The following is an 18,707-nucleotide window of genomic DNA, read 5'->3' on the forward strand; positions in this document are numbered from 1 at the left end:
GTGTGCGGGTGTGCCCATCGCTTAGCTACGGTTAATGCAGCTTAAATGGATGAAGAGAATAACAAGGAAGACGTATGCAAATGAAGCAGCAATAGTGTAGTGGGCAGAGCATTCGCTTTACAAGCAGGCATTCATGGTTTGAGTCCCAGAGCAGCACATTCCATTATCCATGGCAAAGCACATTATGACTAATATTTATGTTGCATAACCCACTAAATAACATATTTTTATGAACTGGAGAACTGCAGTAAATGCACGTGAGGTGTCAGTGTCATAATGAATAAAGCATTAGTAAACAGGTTTAAGTACCAATAATCAGTAGTAAGGATATTTCAGCCCTAGTAAGCGAGCTTAAGCCCGTTTGCACGGCGGTAAACAATGCCTACACTGGTTAAGCAATTCTGAAGGTAACTCTCTGTAAGCAGATGTAACGGCAGGTTAGCAGTGCTTACCATCATGCAAACCCATGCAAACCCACTTACAAATGCTCAAAAGTGCCTTAATCACCCTATATCCAATGGCCCTTGTTTTGCCCATCAACAAAATAAACAGCCATGCAGGTCTCAAACCCAGGACCCTGTACACAACAGACACAGTAGTTAACTACCAAGCTATCACAGAAGTACAGAAGAATGAGATAACAACAAACAAATCTACACCATAGTAAAACCAAAGTGAACCTGTGAAAGGAATCAGTATGCAGACATATGTGCCTTAACCTACTACATAACATAAATATGTGAACCGGAGTACAGCAGTAAGGCCAGAAGTCAGGTGTAATTGTAATAGAGTGTTGAAGCCCCCAATAAAACACAAGGACCCCATACAGTGTACATACACATGAATCATGGATACCAGGCATACATATAAGGTGTAATGAATAATAACTCAATGCCAAAAAGGAATTAAAATGCAAAGTCTAATGTAAGCAATGCTAAGCATTGCACAGGCCAGCTTAGGAGGCATAAGCAATGTGTAGGCCAGCTAAGTCAATGTGCTAAGTGTTATACCCCTTTAAACAATGCCAACCCTAGGTAAGCAGGTTTGCCCATAGCCTAGCCTTTTCAAAACTGGCCAATCACGAAAAAGTGTGGGAAATCGGCCCTACTTAAACCAAGAGGCAGGAATACATCTCATAACTGGTTGTAGCTTCCCCTTGCAGGCACGATGGCAATAAGGGGAGAAGGTGTGCACTTTCAGATGCAGTGCTGGTGCATCCAGGAGTCCAAAATCATGGCAGGACTCCTTGTCAAAGGCCATAACCAGAGACTGCTGCAGGGCCAGTACCAGGGCTCCCAATATAAGGCGGAGGCCTAGGACCATTTCACCCGTGACCTAACCAGTGCCACTGGCATACCCTGAACTGGTGAGCAGGTCAGGCATCACTATGCTGACCTGAAGCGGCGTAAGGCAGACCTCTTGGAGGAGTGGCTCCAAGAGACTAGAGCGGCAGGGGATGTTCCAGTTGTGTATAAGTATCACCCCACTATTTGTGTAATAATTGCCAGCTCAGGTATATCATGGATAGGTATGGCTAAATATAACTCTTATGTCCACCACAGCTGCAATGGAGCGGACTGCGAACTTGGAGGCCCACGTCAGTCGCCTGGCGAGGTTGCGACGTGAGGCGGGTCAGTAATACTCATGCATTTACTGTCGTAGGAGATAAAACTAAAAGTAGTAGTAAATTAAGTGACTGTATAAAATCTGTATTGTTCAAGGCAAGTACTGCATACACTAGAGAATATGGCAGGAAGAGTCTCATATCGTTTGTATGTTAATAAAAGTGTAATAGCCTGACAATAAAGGTCGAACTGCTGGACTGCATGTGTATACTCCGGTATCATATGGTAATGTAGATTAGCAATCATGTAATAGTACTGTTGTAATAAGCACTGTTACCCACACTGTGCACCATAAATTGAATGTGTAGGAATGCCTGTATATGACAGGTTTAATCCCCAGAGGCCATTTAGTACAACTGAGAGACACATAGACAGAAAACAGGGAAAATGCAGACAACAAAACCCGAATAGCACATGCAACTGAGATGTGAATGGTTGTCTTTTTAGCACACACAGCCATGGTTCGAATCCTGCCAGTGGTAGTACTCTGCATACAGAATCATACCCCACAACTGTACAGATGTGTCCAGAATGTCCAGTAAAGTTGCCCATATCTGTTGCCTATCAACCTGTCCCCCTGGAAAATCAGTGGGATAATCCCAGATGTATAGGCAGCAAACAGGAAATACAACTGATTGACACACATCTATGGGAACAAAGCTGGCACACTAGAAACTTCCCAATACCTTATGAGACTAAGAAGCCACATATGTCCCATTTATATCCCAACTTGTCAAGCTGTGGGCAGAGTGTGTACAGTAACAGAGTGAGATGTATGTGCATAATAGTAATGTGGAATCTGGCACTGTGTGGGAACATTCAGGTAGTGCTAATAAACATTTCTCCCACAGGTCTGTCAGATACCAGCACTGTGCCCAGAAATACAAGAATGATACCCAGTACTGGTACTGTTTACATTGGTATTGTATGGCAGTGCGACTGATGCAGTTGCTCTGAATAATGAGGTATTACACATCACTGTCACCCACACTGTCCTACAACATATGACTGTCTAGGAAATCTGTATAAGAGTGTTGTAATACAAGGTCAGAATGCATAAGCACAGGGGATTAATAAGACAGAAAGCAGATAGGAGATATAAAGCAATATCTATGTAGCAGACACAACTGTGATGGACAGTGTTTAAGTTGAAGCAGACACAGTCATGGTCTAAATCCTGGGAGTGGATGTAGGTTGCATACAGAATCATACCCCACAACTGTACAGATGAGGCCAGAATGTCCAGTATATGGGCCCATATCTGGTACCTGTCCTCCTGTCCCCCCTGGTAAGTCTGTGGGATGATCCCAGATGTTTAGCCAGCAAACAGGGAGTATAAGTGATTGTCAAGCACCTATGAGAACAAACCTGTTACTGTAGCAACCCCCAAAACTGTTAGGAGAGTAATATATCAAGTATGTCCTATCTACACTCCCATGTTGTCAAGCTGTGACCAGAGTGTGTATAGTAACAGAATGAGATGTATGTGCATAATACTAATGTGTAATCTGGAAGATTCTGTGGCAACAGTCAGGTAGCGCTAACAAACGTTGTTCCCACAGGTACATCAAATATGAGAAATACAGACCATTATAACCTGTACTGGTACTGTTCACTTTGGTATTGTACTGAATTGTGATGTGAGTGTTGCAGTTTCACTGAATAATAAAGTATCACTGATCACTGTCACCACACTGTGCTGCATAACGTAACTGTGTAGGTAAGCATGTATATGCATGTGCCAGGTCACTAAATGTTGAAGAGGGCAATATTCTAGATATGTTCTGGTACACCAGCATGTGGTCAACACATGGCCAGAGTCTGTGCAGAAAGCGTTGGATAGCTATGTGCATAACAGTAACCTGGAATTTGGGAGTACGTGTAGAAACAGTTAGTGTTAACAAACTTTCCCTCTACAGGTATACCAGGTAAGAGGTACATACCACAGGTAAAACCAGTTCATGTGTAATGATGATGACAGCCATATCACTGTCCAAACTAAGGCTATAGGGTAGTGTAGTAAGACTTGTATGGTAGAGATAACAGCACTGACTAGGAAAGTAATGTGGACTACAGGAATATACAAGTTGTTAATTGACATCTTTCTCCCCCCCAACCATATCTCCAACAGTAATCAACATACCCACCTCAACTGGTATGTAATGACACCTATATTCTGATACTGTCCAATTGTTTGACAAATATTTTAATGGTTCCCATGCATGTGATATATTGAATTATCTCAACATTGGTGGCATGTTGCCATCAATGTACCTGCATGCTGTTCTTATTACCACTGTGGTCCCATATATGCATGTGTTCTGTTCGCTATGCAGCTGTTCCGTATCTGATGTCTGGGTTAATGGGAATATCTATCCATGCTGATATACCTAACCCTGGAATATGTTGACTATTACTAACCCACATATGATGATGAAATCTAAACACTCTAGCACACTTGGGAAGGCCGGTCCCAGCAGACCCACCTGTCCCACCTCAGCTGGCTGTGGCAGTGAGCACCAGCATGTCTGGGGCCCAACCCAGGACCACCCTGTCCACTGGTCCTGCACCACTTATGGGTGGAACTGCCTCAGGGGATGGGGCTCGCCCCCCCGGGAGCGGGTGCAGACAGAAACCTGTCACCTGTCACCAGGTCAGGATCATAGTGTGTAGAGAGATCAACCAGCAGTTTGGTGATCTACTATGCCAGCTCGACGGCCGCATGTCAAGACTAAAGGGCCAGCCTGGCTCTGTGACTCAGTCCCCAGCACAGTTATCTTCGAGGCTGTGAAGGTGCAGTGGTGACTGCCCATGGGTGGAGACCTCAGTCCCACTGTTTCCACTAGGGGGCTCACGGCTTATGATTTCTCAACACCTCTCCCCATCAAGGTGTTTACCCCTGACATGTGTCATATACCGCCCCTGTATGCATCTTGTGTGTCTTGTCTGTTAACCTACCTAACCTACCTCCCCAAATATACCTAATACCCCTCCCAGCATCCCACTCTCACCTGAAAAAAAAAGGGCAATCTGTTCCCACAAAAAATCTCGCCCCATACATAGCTGTCCATTTCACACACATGTCCACTGGACACATGTAATCCAGTCTAATTGCCATCACAACTTATTATTGTTGTCCTCACCCCCTCCCAGGGGTTTGAGTGTCCAAATCTACCTCCAAATTCACTGTAGATGCACAGCTGTTGCTGTAGAAGAAATGGGCAGCTATGAAAATTCCCTATACCCTTTCTGCACATCCCTGGTTATTTTCCCTACTGTCTTTCCCTCTTTGTGCCCCTTTTTTCACCACTTTCTTATCAACCCCTTTTTTTTTCTTTTAAAGAAATTAGCATGGGGTAAGTGGGAGTAAGAACTTTTAAGTAGCAGTAAGCGGATTTAAGCATATTTGTATGGGGGTAAGCAATGCCGACACAGGTTAAACAATTCATAAGCTAACTGAGTATAAGAAACTGTAACCTGAAGTTAGCAGTGCTTACCTCCACGCAAACCCACTTACAACTGCTCAAAAGTACCTTAGTCACTCTGTATCCAGTGGCCATTGTTCTGCCGAGTAATAAAATAAACAGCATCTGCAAGGCTCATACCCAAAACCTTGCACACCATAGACAGAGTGATTTACCAATAAGCCATGACAGATGTACATAACCTTGATCTATCCACAAACATATCAACCAGCCTAGTCATTCAAAAGTACAGAGAATGTATTCCAACGTTTAGATGTATGTGTGTGTAAATATATTAATATCTAAACAGATACAACATATCTATCTATACATATATATATATATATATATATATATATATGTATATGTATATATATATATATATATATATATATATATATATATATATATAATAATCATGTCCCCCATGCATAATGTTTATTATATCTGTTAATATTGTAGATATTGTATAGACTCTAGTGTCTGTTTATTTTTTTCATTACAATTCCTGCTACTGTAAAGAGTATGGGATTAGGGATCCTCATATTTTTTTCTGTTAAATAGTTACTGTTCTGTTAAATTGCTGGAATAGTTCTGTAGTTACTTACATTTTAGTCTCTTAATGTGCTGTTTTATTTACTAGTATATAGTGGAGCTTTTCTCCTCGGGCCTCTGCTGAAAATGGAGATGTATCCAGTCAGACTAGCCCAGTTAACAAATGTAAAATAAATAAATAAAAAATAAAATATACACACACACACACATATATAGATATATATATATATATATATATATATATATATATATATATATATATATATGAACATATATACATACAAATGCTACACATCTATAGATATATAAGCCTACATCTTTATGTCTAAATATATACAGCAGGTTATATATATCAGCATATATATATATATATATATATATATATATATATATATAAATATATATATATATATATATATATATATATATATATATGTATATACGGACATACATCTGTAGATAACAATGGAGAAATAAAAACATATATGTCCACATGCACCATTAATGGGGTTGAGAGGCCCCAAACAAAATATGTCTTGTACGAATAGGTATACTCCCCCTGCCACAGCCAAACATGTCCCCCATGCAATACACTAACTAGTGTTGCAGATCCCATAACCAGGACCAGACGTGACATGGGCATCCCTAAGATACGTAAAACCTGAGCTTTGGCTGGTTAAGATCTAGCTGTATTTAAATTGACGTATAAGAGAATTTAAGTACCTTTTATCTGCACTTTTTTCAAATAATACAGCATTTTTATTGATTTATTTGTGTTGCATTGAATATTAACTGAACTGGAAGTTTTGACTCTGTTTTTTCAGTTAGTGCTTGCTAGATTTTATTGCCTCTTAGAATTCCTGCATAGACAGTAATTGCAGTCGGAGGTAGTCTCATTCACTGATATTCTGTTACTGCCTATTTAAGTGGTGCATTTTGGAATAATTTCTGCTTAAAACCTGAGCTTTGGCCAACTAAGATCTAGCTGTATTCAACTGGATGTATAAGAGAATTTAAGTACCTTTTATCTGCACTTTTTTCAAACAATACAACATATTGATTGATTTATTTGTGTTGCATTGAATATTAACTGAACTGGAAGTTTTGACTCTGTTTTTTCAGTTAGTGCTTGCTAGATTTTATTGCCTGTTAGAATTCCTGCATAGACAGTAATTGCAGTTGGAGGTAGTCTCATTCATTGATATTCTGTTTCTGCCTATTTAAGTGGTACATTTTGGAATATTTTCTGCTTCAAACCTGAGCTTTGGCCGACTAAGATCTAGTTATATTCAACTGGAAGTATAAGAGAATTAAGTACCTTTTATCTGCACTTTTTTCAAATAATACAGCATGCTAATTGATTTATTTGTGTTGCATCCTGCATAGAGAGTAATTGCAGTCAGGGGTAGTCTCATTCCTTGATATTCTGTTACTGCCTATTTAAGTGGTACATTTTGGGATATTTTCTGCTTAAAACCTGAGCTTTGGCCGGCTAAGATCTAGCTGTATTCAACTGGACATGCAAGAGAATTTAAGTACCTTTTATCTGCACTTTTTTCAAATAATACAGCATTTTAATTGATCTATTTGTGTTGCATTGAATATTAACTGAACTAGAAGTTTTGACTCTGTTTTTTCAGTTAGTGCTTGCTAGATATTATTGCCTGTTAGAATTCCTGCATAGACAGTAATTGCAGTTGGAGGTAGTCTCATTCATTGATATTCTGTTACTGCCTATTTAAGTGGTACATTTTGGAATATTTTCAGCTTCAAACCTGAGCTTTGGCCGACTAAGACCTAGCTGTATTCAACTGGAAGTATAAGATAATTTAAGTACCTTTTATCTGCACTTTTTTCAAATAATACAGCATTTTAATTTATTTATTGGTGTGAATTGAATATTAACTGAAGTGGAAGTTTTGACTGTTTTTTCAGTTAGTGCTTGCTAGATTTTATTGCCTGTTAGAAATCCTGCAGAGACAGTAATTGCAGTTGGGGGTAGTCTCATTCATTGATATCCTGTTACTGCCTATTTAAGTGGTACATTTTGGAATATTTTCTGATTAAAACCTGAGCTTTGGCCAGCTAAGATCTAGCTGTATTCAACTGGGTGTATAAGAGAATTTAAGTACATTTTATCTGCACTTTTTTCAAATAATACAGCATTTTAATTGATTTATTTGTGTTGCATATAATATTAACTGAACTGGAAGCTTTGACTCTGTTTTTTCAGTTAATGTTTACTAGATTTTATTGCCTGTTAGCATTCCTGCATAGACAGTAATTGCAGTCAGGGGTAGTCTCATTTATTGATATTCTATTACTGCCTATTTAAGTGTTACATTTTGGAGTATTTTCTGCTTAAAACCTAAGCTCTGGCTGACTAACATCTAGCTGTATTCAACTAGATGTATAAGAGAATTTAAATACCTTTTATCTGCACTTTTTTCAAATAATACAGCATGTTAATTGATTTGTGTTGCATCCTGCATAGACAGTAATTGCAGTCAGGGGTAGTCTCATTCATTGATATTCTGTTAATGCCTATTTAAGTGGTACATTTTGGAATATTTTCTGCTTAAAACCTGAGCTTTGGCCAGCTAATATCTAGCTGTATTCAACTGGACATATAAGAGAAATTATGTACCTTTTATCTTCACTTTTTTCAAATAACGCAGCATGTTAATTGATTTATTTGTGTTGCACTGAATATTAACTGAACTGAAAGTTTTGACTCTGTTTTTTTCAGTTAGTGCTTGCTAGATTTTATTGCCTTTTAGAATTCCTGCATAGACAGTAATTGCAGTTGGGGGTAGTCTCATCTGTTGATATTCTGTTACTGCCTATGTAAGTGGTACATTTTGGAATATTTTCTACTTAAAACCGGCTAAGATCTAGTTGTATTCAACTGGACATATAAGATAATTTAAGTACCTTTTATCTCCACTTTTTTCAAATAATACAGCATTTTAATTAATTTACTTGTGTTGCATTGAATATTAGCTGAACTGGAAGTTTTGACTCTGTTTTTTCAGTTTGTGCCCTACCCACCCTCCCTGGTTTTGTTTTGGTGTTAATCTTGGTGGCTTTGAAATTGCCCGCCCCTCTTGTAAATTTGTGTTTGGATACTCCTTCTGGGCCCATTTCATTTGCTCACTCAACTGAGTGCAGTGAGATCATATTCTGATTTCAGGCACGCCTACTGTTTACAAAGAGATCATCTGGGAAAGAAAAAAAAAACATTTTTAAGCTTGTTTCTGCCTTTCCTGTAAGTGGTCTTCACTGTAGGCTTCTGAGCCCCCAAGCCTTTCTGTGTTGAAGGGAAGCCTTCTAGCTTAATTGTGTTTCTTAGAACTAGCCAGTTTTTTTAGTTTCAGCACTCAAATCTGTTTTTTTGAACTCAGCACTTGTTCAGAACTCGTTGTAAGAACTAAATAAGCTGCAAATTCCTACAGCACTCAAACTTCCTCACTTGTTTAGAGGAAAGCAGTTTTTAGTACTTAATAAATAAGCACCTATCCAGGCATGTCTAAGGGTCAGCTCTCGGTGATTTCTCCTGTCTACCTGATGAATATGGGTATCTTGGGGCAATGCAGCATTTGCCTCATGTACACAGACAACCCTCTCCTCCTACCACCCAACACTACAACCTGTGAAAGATGCACTTTTATAGCCAAACTGGAAGCAAAGCTCTCTTCACCCAAGACTGGACTAGACAGCCAAGAAGAGAAGGGAAACACTTGCACCACATCACACTCATCACATAGTCCTTCAAAACCTACACCACCAAAACACACACATAGAAACACAAAACACACATCTGCATTCGTGGAGGCTCTCAATAAAAACCTGCACAAGCATCCGGGACCTCCAAAGCAGAAACGCAAGCAAACTTCATCCCCCCAACACAACCCAAATGACATGTAGCCCACAAACTCAGTGTGCCACTCAACCACAGCCCATAAGGCATAATAACGTACCCAACACTCTAGGCATAGGTGACTCTGTAGTCAGGCACACTGATGTTCCACTCACCAGGCTAAACAAGGAAAAAGTTATTGTTAGCTGCCTGTCAGGTGCCAGGATCCGCCACATAATGCACTCACTCAGGTCACTCCACAACAAGTACAAATATGACACTGTCATTGTCCATGTTGGTGTGAATAACCTGAGACATACCTCCCTGGACTACATGAAAAGAGACATGGAGTAGCTCTCTGATCTTGTAGCCCAGGCAGGTATGACCCTAGCCCTGAGTAGCATCCTGCCATCACCCAAAATGATACCACAGTACAAGGACAAAATGATTGACTTCAACAATTGGCTAAGCTTCTGGTGTCATTTTAAGAGGATCCAGTATTTGTCTGCCTGGGACGACATGATCGACAGACCATGATGCTTTGCCAGAGATGACCTGCACCTGTTGCCCTTGGGATTCTGGATACTGGATAAGGCTCTTGCCACCCCTATAGTGCTTTTTTTAGGCAAGGTTCAAATGACAAATTCGCCACCGTAACAGGTACAAGCAATCAAAATCTGAGAGTAATGCTACTCAATGCTAGAGGTCTAAACCTCAAAATGCACTCACTCGAGGCACTCCTTAAAAGGGAGAACATTGACATCTGTGCAATGACAGAGACCTGGTTCAAAGCTCTCGAGAGCACCCCTGCATTACCAGGCTATAATTCATACCACACCTTTCGGCCACCTAACCCGGAACGAAGCACTAAAGGTGGAGGTGTGTCCATATTCATTAAGGATATCCACACCTCCAGGCTAGTTGAACAGCATAATGCATCCAAGATTATCCAAGTGCAACTAACTCTAGGCAAGACCACATTCCAAATTGTAGCTTGCTACAGACCCCCCACCATGCCCCAGGATTCCCACTTTTCATTTCTTAAAACACTGGAAAGTATTAGAGTACAAGCCAACACCCTAATAATGGGCGATCTCAACTACCTCACCATTAACTGGGAAAACTACTCATGTGCCGACTCTTTTGCTTAACATTTTCTGGAATTCATAAATTCCAATGCCTTGGATCAACTTATTCACAGCTCCACCAGGGGCAGCAATATCTTAGACCTGGTCATTACCAACATGGGCAACTGGTGTTCCACACCTGAGGTCAATTCCTCATTGGTCAGATCCGACCACAAGCTAATCACCCTAGACATCCACATCCCGCCCCAGCCCCCAATTAGGGAAACCACCGTAAAAAACTTCTACAAAGCTAACTTCACACTTCTTAAGACAGAAGTGGCAAACTTCATGACACCCATGCAGACGGACAATAGAGGTACGACTGCTGAATCCTACACAAATGCACTTTATAAGCACTTACACAAGTGCATGGATCATGCTATCTATAATAGAACCAAGATGTCATCCTCCAAAAAAAGGAAGCCAATTTGGTGGTCCTCTGCCATAAACAAACTCTACAACAGAAGAAAGAAACTGTTGCAAAACGGAGTAAATTCCCATGACTGGAGGAACTCCCTGGTCAACCTCAGTAAGAAGCTGAGATCCCTCATAAAATCCTACAAAGCTAGTTACAAAAACAACATTTTCACTGACTCTAAAGACAACCACAAAGCAATCTATAGCTATGTTAAGAATCTCAATGGCAACATTCAGATCTGCTCTGAGTTACAGCACAATGGCAATAAATATACAGAACCAGCTGATATTGCCAACATCCTGGCAGATAAGTTCAGTGCTAACTTTACCCCCCCCTTCACCCCCTAGAGGGCCCATCTCTATACTTGAATGCAAAGTTCCTCTAATCATGGCTGCACAGGTAAAAAACACACTCTCCAAAGCCAAGAACACATCATCCATGGGACCTGACGATATCCCAGGCTGCGTTCTGCACAAACTACAAAATGAACTTGCACACTTCCTAACTACTATGTTCAATCATAGCCTCACCTCAGGCTTTGTGCCCACTGAATGGTGCACCATGATGGTTATCCCACTCCACAAAGGGGGAGCCATGACAGACCCCAGGAACTACCGCCCCATTAGCCTGATGAGCCTGTTTTGCAAGGCCATGGAATGTATCATCATGGAACTCATAAGCAAAGACATTGGTAATCTCCAAACTCTGGACCCTACCCAGTTCGGGTTTGTAAAAGGAAGATCATGCCTCCCAAACCTGACTGAATTATTTGAAGCCATCACCAAAGTCATAGATGAGGGTAAGGTGGTTCACACAGCTTATCTAGACCTCACCAAGGCTTTCAACATCATCCCCCACTCTGGAATTATAGATAAACTCACTAAACTAGGTATAAATCCCTATGTCACATGATGGGTTGCCAACTGGCTCATGGACAGAACCCACACTGTGAAAGTAGCAGACTCCAAATCCAACTTCAGACCAGTGACAAGTGGAGTACCACAGGGTTCAGTCCTGGGTCCTCTCCTGTTTGGTATCTACTTCTCTGAAGTACAGGCTAACACAGAAGGTTTTTGGCTAACAAAGTTTGCAGATGACTGCAAACAAGGAGCCATAATCAAAACTCCTAATGATGTGGACATATTAGAAAAGGGCCTCACTGAGACAGATGCCTGGTGTCAAAGCCATGGCCTGAAGCTCAATGCCAAAAGTGTATTGTCATCCCTTTTGGTAAAATCTCTGTACCCATGAGCTACCACATAAGTGGTAGTCTACTTAACGCCAAAAGTGTGATAAGAGACCTTGGGACACAGGTGGACAGTAGACTCTCCTTTGATAATCACATCACCACAATGGTCAGGAAATCCTTCTACGTGGCTCACCTCATCACAAAAGGTTTCTCATAAACAATCTAGCTTTGTTTATATGCTTGTTGTTTGCTTGCTTGTTATTTCCCTGGAAGCTAATTCCACCTAATACGCAACTTCTCAGCGCTTCTGTGGATCACTAGTGATATCTGCATTGCTTACTGTACTTATTTCCTTGTTTCACTTGAAAGAAAGTTACTGTTTGTCGTTTTTGCATTTAGTTACTTGTAACACATTGCACTCAAGTTACCTGGCACTTGCTCACTAAAGCAATTATATAAGTCAGCACTAAAAATTAAAAGCACTACACCCTCACTCCCCACTGGCCCTTGTTTTCAATTAAGGATTTCCCAATATTATTCTAGCATGTCCAAAGGTCAGTTGTCAATCTCCTCTCCGGTCCAGCTGGTGAATCTGGGAATCTTGAGGCAATGTTATAACTGCCTCATGTACACAGACAACCCTCTCCTCCTCCCACATAACACAAATACTTGCGAGAGATGCAGCTATTTAGCCAAACTGGAGGTTGAGCTCTCTCAACTCAGGACTGGCAAGACCAGACAGGAGGAGAAGGCAACTACACACACCACAAAACCAGCCTCACATAATGCTATCACTCCACTGAATCAAACACATAAACACACAAAGACATACTCGGAGGCTCTGAGTAAAAATTTACCTAAACAGCAGAGGCCTCCAAAGCAGACACCCAAACAACTGCTACCTCAAGGCACCCCACAAGCAACACATAAACCACAAAAGCAGTGTGCAAAGCAGTCACAGCCCTTAAGGCCAAATACAACACCAAACATACTTGTCATAGGTGACTCCATAGTCAGACACACTGACGTCCCACTCACCAGGCTGAACAAGGAGAGGGTCACAGTAAGCTGCCTATCGGGTGCTAGAATCCGCCACATAACACAAGCACTCGGGTCACTCCACGGCAAGTACAAATATGACACAGTCATTGTCCATGCTGGTGTGAGCGACCTGAGACGCCTCCCTGGACTACATGAAAGAGACATAGAGGAGCTCTCTGATTATGTAGCCCAGGCAGGTATGACCCTAACCCTGAGCAGTATCCTTCCTTCACCAAGAATGATGCCACAATATAGAGACAAGATGATCAGCTTTAACAATTGGCTTAATGTCTGGTGTCATTCAAAGGGGATCCAGTGTCTGTCTGCCTGGGATGACATGCTTGACAAGCCACTCTGCTTCGCAAGGGACGGCTTGCACCTGTCACCCTGGGATTCGGATATTGGCTAAGGCTCTTGCCACCCCATAGTGCCTTTTTAGGCAAGGCTCAAATTCTAAACCTACCACCCTAGAAAACAAAAATGGGAAGAAACTGAGGGTAATGCTGCTCAATGCCAGAAGTCTAAATCTCAAAATGCACGCACTCGAGGCCCTTCTCAGTATGGTGAACATCGATGTCTGTGCTGTAACTGAAACCTGGTTCAAGGCTCCTGAGAGCACCCCGGCACTATTAGGTTTTACCTCATATCATGCGTTCCGCCCCAAAACCCGGACCTCACCACAAAGGAGGGGTGTATCCATATTCATAAAGGATACCCACACCTCCAGGTTGGTGGCAATGCACAAAGCTTGAGAAACCATCCAGGTGCAACTAACCATAGGCAAAACTGCTCTACAAATTGTAGCATGCTACAGGCCACCCTCTCAAACTCAGGAACCCCACACAGCCTTCCTGAAGACACTGGAGGGTATAAATGTATCTCCAAACACCATCATATAGGGTGACTTCAACTACCGAATATAGACTGGGAACATTACTCAAGCCCTAACTTTCTAGCCCAACGGTTCCTGGAGTTCATAAATTCAAATGCCATGGAACAGCTAGTCACTGTTCCCACGAGAGGAGAAAATATACTAGATCTCATTGTCACAAACATGGGGACAAAATGCTCCACACCGGAATTATATCCCTCATTGGTGAGATCTGATCATAAACTAATCTCACTGGAAATCCACATGCCGCCCCACCCCAAACAAAAGACCACAGTGAAGAACTTCTCTAAAGCAAACTTCACACTACTCAAGACTGGTGTGGTATCCTTCAAGGCCCCTGAGCCAGTGGAAACCACAACCCAAGCTGCGGAAGCCCTTACAAATGCCTTCTATGAACACCTCCAGGACTGCATGGATCAGGCAATCCCAAATAAAACCAAGACTCTTTCCACAAAGGGCAAGCGTCCAGTCTGGTGGACCCCAGCCATTAACAAACTTTACAATAAGAGGAGAAAGCTATTACATGATAGAACAAGATCCATAAAAGGGAAGTCACCCTGATCATTATTAGTAAAAAATACGAGCACTCATAAAATCAACTAAGGCCAATTTTGAGAGAAAAATTGCCATGGATTCAAAGGACAATCATAAGGCCTTTTTCAGCTATGTTAGGAACCTGGGTGGAAACTCCCAGATATGCTCAGAATTAGTCCAAAATGATACAAAAATCACTGAACCCACAGACATTGCCAACATACTGGCAGACAGGTTCAGTGCAAACTTCACCTCTCCCCTAAAGGAGAGATAACTATCCCAGCCGAGTGTAGCCTCCCGACATCTCAAATGCGCAGGTGAAAGCTGCTCTCTAAAGCTAAAAACACAGCATCAATGGGACCGGATGGTGTCCCCGGCTGTGTGCTACACGAGCTAAATGAGGAATTAAACCCGCACATAAGGCAGCTGTTTAATCTCAGCCTTACCACAGGATACGTGCCCAAGGAGTGGCGTACGGCAACTGTGGTCCCACTCCACAAAGGCGGCCTCACGGACCCTGGTAATTACCGCCCCATAAGCTTAACAAGTCTAGTCTGCAAAGCTATGGAGAGGATCATAATGGAGCTCATAAACAAAGATATAGGGGACTTGCAGACATTGGACCCAACCCAGTTTGGCTTTGTCAAGGGAAGATCATGCCTTTTGAACTTGGTCGACTTCTTTGAAACAGTCACAAAGGCCATTGATGAGGGAAAGGCAGTCCATACAGCCTACCTTGACCTTGCAAAGGCTTTCGACACAATACCCCACTCAGGTATTGTAGAAAAACATACCAGCTTAAATGTAAACCCATATGTCACAAGATGGGTTGCAAACTGGCTTAAGGACAGAACCCACAGGGTTAGAGTTGCTGGCACTGTGTCAGACTCCAAGCCGGTCACAAGTGGTGTCCCACAGGGCTCGGTCCTTGGCCCCCTATTGTTTGGCATCTACTTCTCAGAAGTACAGGCCAGCATGGGAGGACTTTGGCTGACAAAGTTTGCAGATGACTGCAAACTGGGCCATAGTGGAAAGTGCATCGGACACGGATATCCTTCAGAAGGGACTCACGGAAACAGATAGCTGGTGCCAGAGCCATGGCCTGAAGTTAAACGCCAAAAATGTATAGTCATACCCTTCGAAAAACAAGGTAACCCCAAGCTACCATATAGGTGGCAATCCACTAAGCACAGAAGAGGTTATCAGGGACCTGGGGACCCAGGTTGACAGTGGCCTTTCTTTTGACACTCACGTTGCTAAAGTGGTTAGAAAGACCTTCTACATTGCCCACCTGATCATGAAGGGATTCACATCCAGATCTAGTGAGGTCATTGTTCCCCTGTACTCTTCACTTATCAGACCAATGATCGAGTACAATGCCCCATTCGGGATATATCTCACCCGACATCTGCAGCAATTGGAGAGACCCCAAAAGTTCCTCACCAAAAGGATAAAGGGACTCCAAAATCTGTCATATGCTGCCAGATTGAAGAAACTCCAGCTCTATTCAGTCGCATACCGTCTGCTCAGAGGTGACATGTGCCTGACATACAAGGCCATGTCCAACTCAGAATTAATGGACATGCTCCACCTCAAAAAATCCAAATCCACCAAAACCACTAGAGCAAGCGACTTAAACCTTAGCACGGATATAAATAGGACGTGCTGGAGGGATATATTTATCACTCAGAGACTCCCTATGCTGTGGAATAAAATCCCGGTCCATGTGAGGCAGAGCACCTCGCTGACTCTGTTCAAGAGAAATCTAGACCTGTGGATGGGAGATCGTAGGTTTACCCCGGGAATCATCTCTGTGTCACTGCTGGACAGAGGCACAACAAACTAATGGGCACAGTATTTTTTCATATAAGGGGTGGCGTAAGCCACAAAAATTTGGGCTAGGCTTATAAATGCCTTAGGGCAGATAGCCTAGTATAAACCTATGAACTTATGAACCTAAAAAAAGAGGTAATTTTTCCCCTCTACTCATCACTCATTAGACTCATTATAGAGTACAACGCTCTTTTTGGTAGGTACCTCACAAGACATCTACAACAACTGGAAAGGCCACAGAAGTACCTCACAAAGAGGATTACTGGCCTCAAACAGATGCCCTATGCAGACTGTCACAACAAACTCCAGCTTTACTCCATCGCATATCGCCTACTCAGAGGCGATCTCTGCCTAACATACAAAGCTATGTCAAACCCAGAGCTGTTGGACATGCTCCACTTAAAGAAATCCCAATCCCTCTGAGCTACACGCTCTAGGGACCTAAACCTTGTCACCACATTAAACAGAACATGTTGGAGGGATAGATTCCTGTCCCAGAGACTTCCCATACTCTGGAACAGACTACCTATCTATGTCAAACAGAGTGCCTCTTGATGATTGGATGGGAAATAGGAAATTTCCCCTAGGGATCACTTCTGTGGCTCTGCTTGACAGGGGCACAGGAAAATAATTTTCTTGGGTGGCAAAAGCCAGGGTACCTTTTTTTTGGCTAGGCTTATACAGGCCCTAGGGCTAATAGCCTAGTACCTACCTATGAACCTATGAACCTATATACACAGACACATATATGCAGATACAGATATATACATACATATATATATATATATATATATATATATATATATATATATATATATATATTATATATATATATATATATAGATATATATATATATATATATATATATATATATATATATATATATATATATATATATATATATAGATATATCTATACACACACACACACACACACACACACACACACACATATATATATATATATATATATATATATATATAAAACTACACATACACACAGAGAGATATGTATAGTTACATATGTAGTACATGCACACAATATGGAACAGCCACTATTCCTACAGTTACCACCTTAAAAACTGGAGACTGTATGAGCCACCCATACAAATGACAGCCATTGCCTGCAACATATACCTACAGAGAAATCAAAGGATATAATACCACACACTGGTTTGCATGAATGGGAACCCTTTATTTGTGTACTATTACAGTTCATATGCCATGTTGTATAGCTGTTTAGACACGGACATCCATATAAACTGTGTAATGCAACTGTGAAACAGTTATACTAATACAGTAGTCTGGAAAAGTTAACAAATGTTGCTGCCCAGGCCAAGGCCATCAAGTAGTATAATAGTAAAGACAGACTGGGCCACAGGATACCAAACAATCAACAGTAAGTAATGCAGATGTATAGTTCAGCAGCCTCTATCTACACTCTGTTGACAATGCCTAGAGGGTAAAGACCTCAGTTGACACAATGGGATGTAACTGTTACATACCAAGGCACAACTGACACCATCACAAGCACACTGACAAACAGAACAGTCTGTATGGCAGGTGGCAGTAGGCCTGCATTTAACAAAGGTGGATTGTATGGTAATGTACATCCATATACCTTAAGGCAGCTCACCCCGATAGTCTTCAGGACTTTGGGCTTTCAGGATTCTGTAGCGCTCCCATATACATATATGTGTATATAGATATATGTATCTCTAGATATACGTATATGTATATATATAGATAGATATATGTATATATAGCTATATATGTATGCACATCCTATGTGTACAAATATGCCTAGTTATGTTGGTATATATGTAGATATCAATAACTATATGTGCATACATATCTATTCTGATACACCTACTACTGTCAATATATATATATATAGATATCCATACGTATATATCCATCTATGTATGTCGATATGTATAGGTGTATGTCTATACAGATATCTGGATAAGTATATGTACGTATATCATCACCATATGTCCTGAACATGGAGTGTAGCCTTTCCTCAGCCCCTGTAGTTCCAACTTCGTAGTGCAAGGGGATGTCATATATGTATAGCAGGTATATTTATAGAGTATTGCTACTGTAATAGGGATTGTCTTCACAGACATGGTGTGTGCCGGAGGTCACATCTGCTTTTAACATGTGCGCC

This window comes from Protopterus annectens, chromosome 7.part0, assembly GCF_019279795.1.
Source record: "Protopterus annectens isolate FY-2018-M chromosome 7.part0, PAN1.0, whole genome shotgun sequence".
NCBI classification, from domain to species: domain Eukaryota; kingdom Metazoa; phylum Chordata; order Ceratodontiformes; family Protopteridae; genus Protopterus; species Protopterus annectens.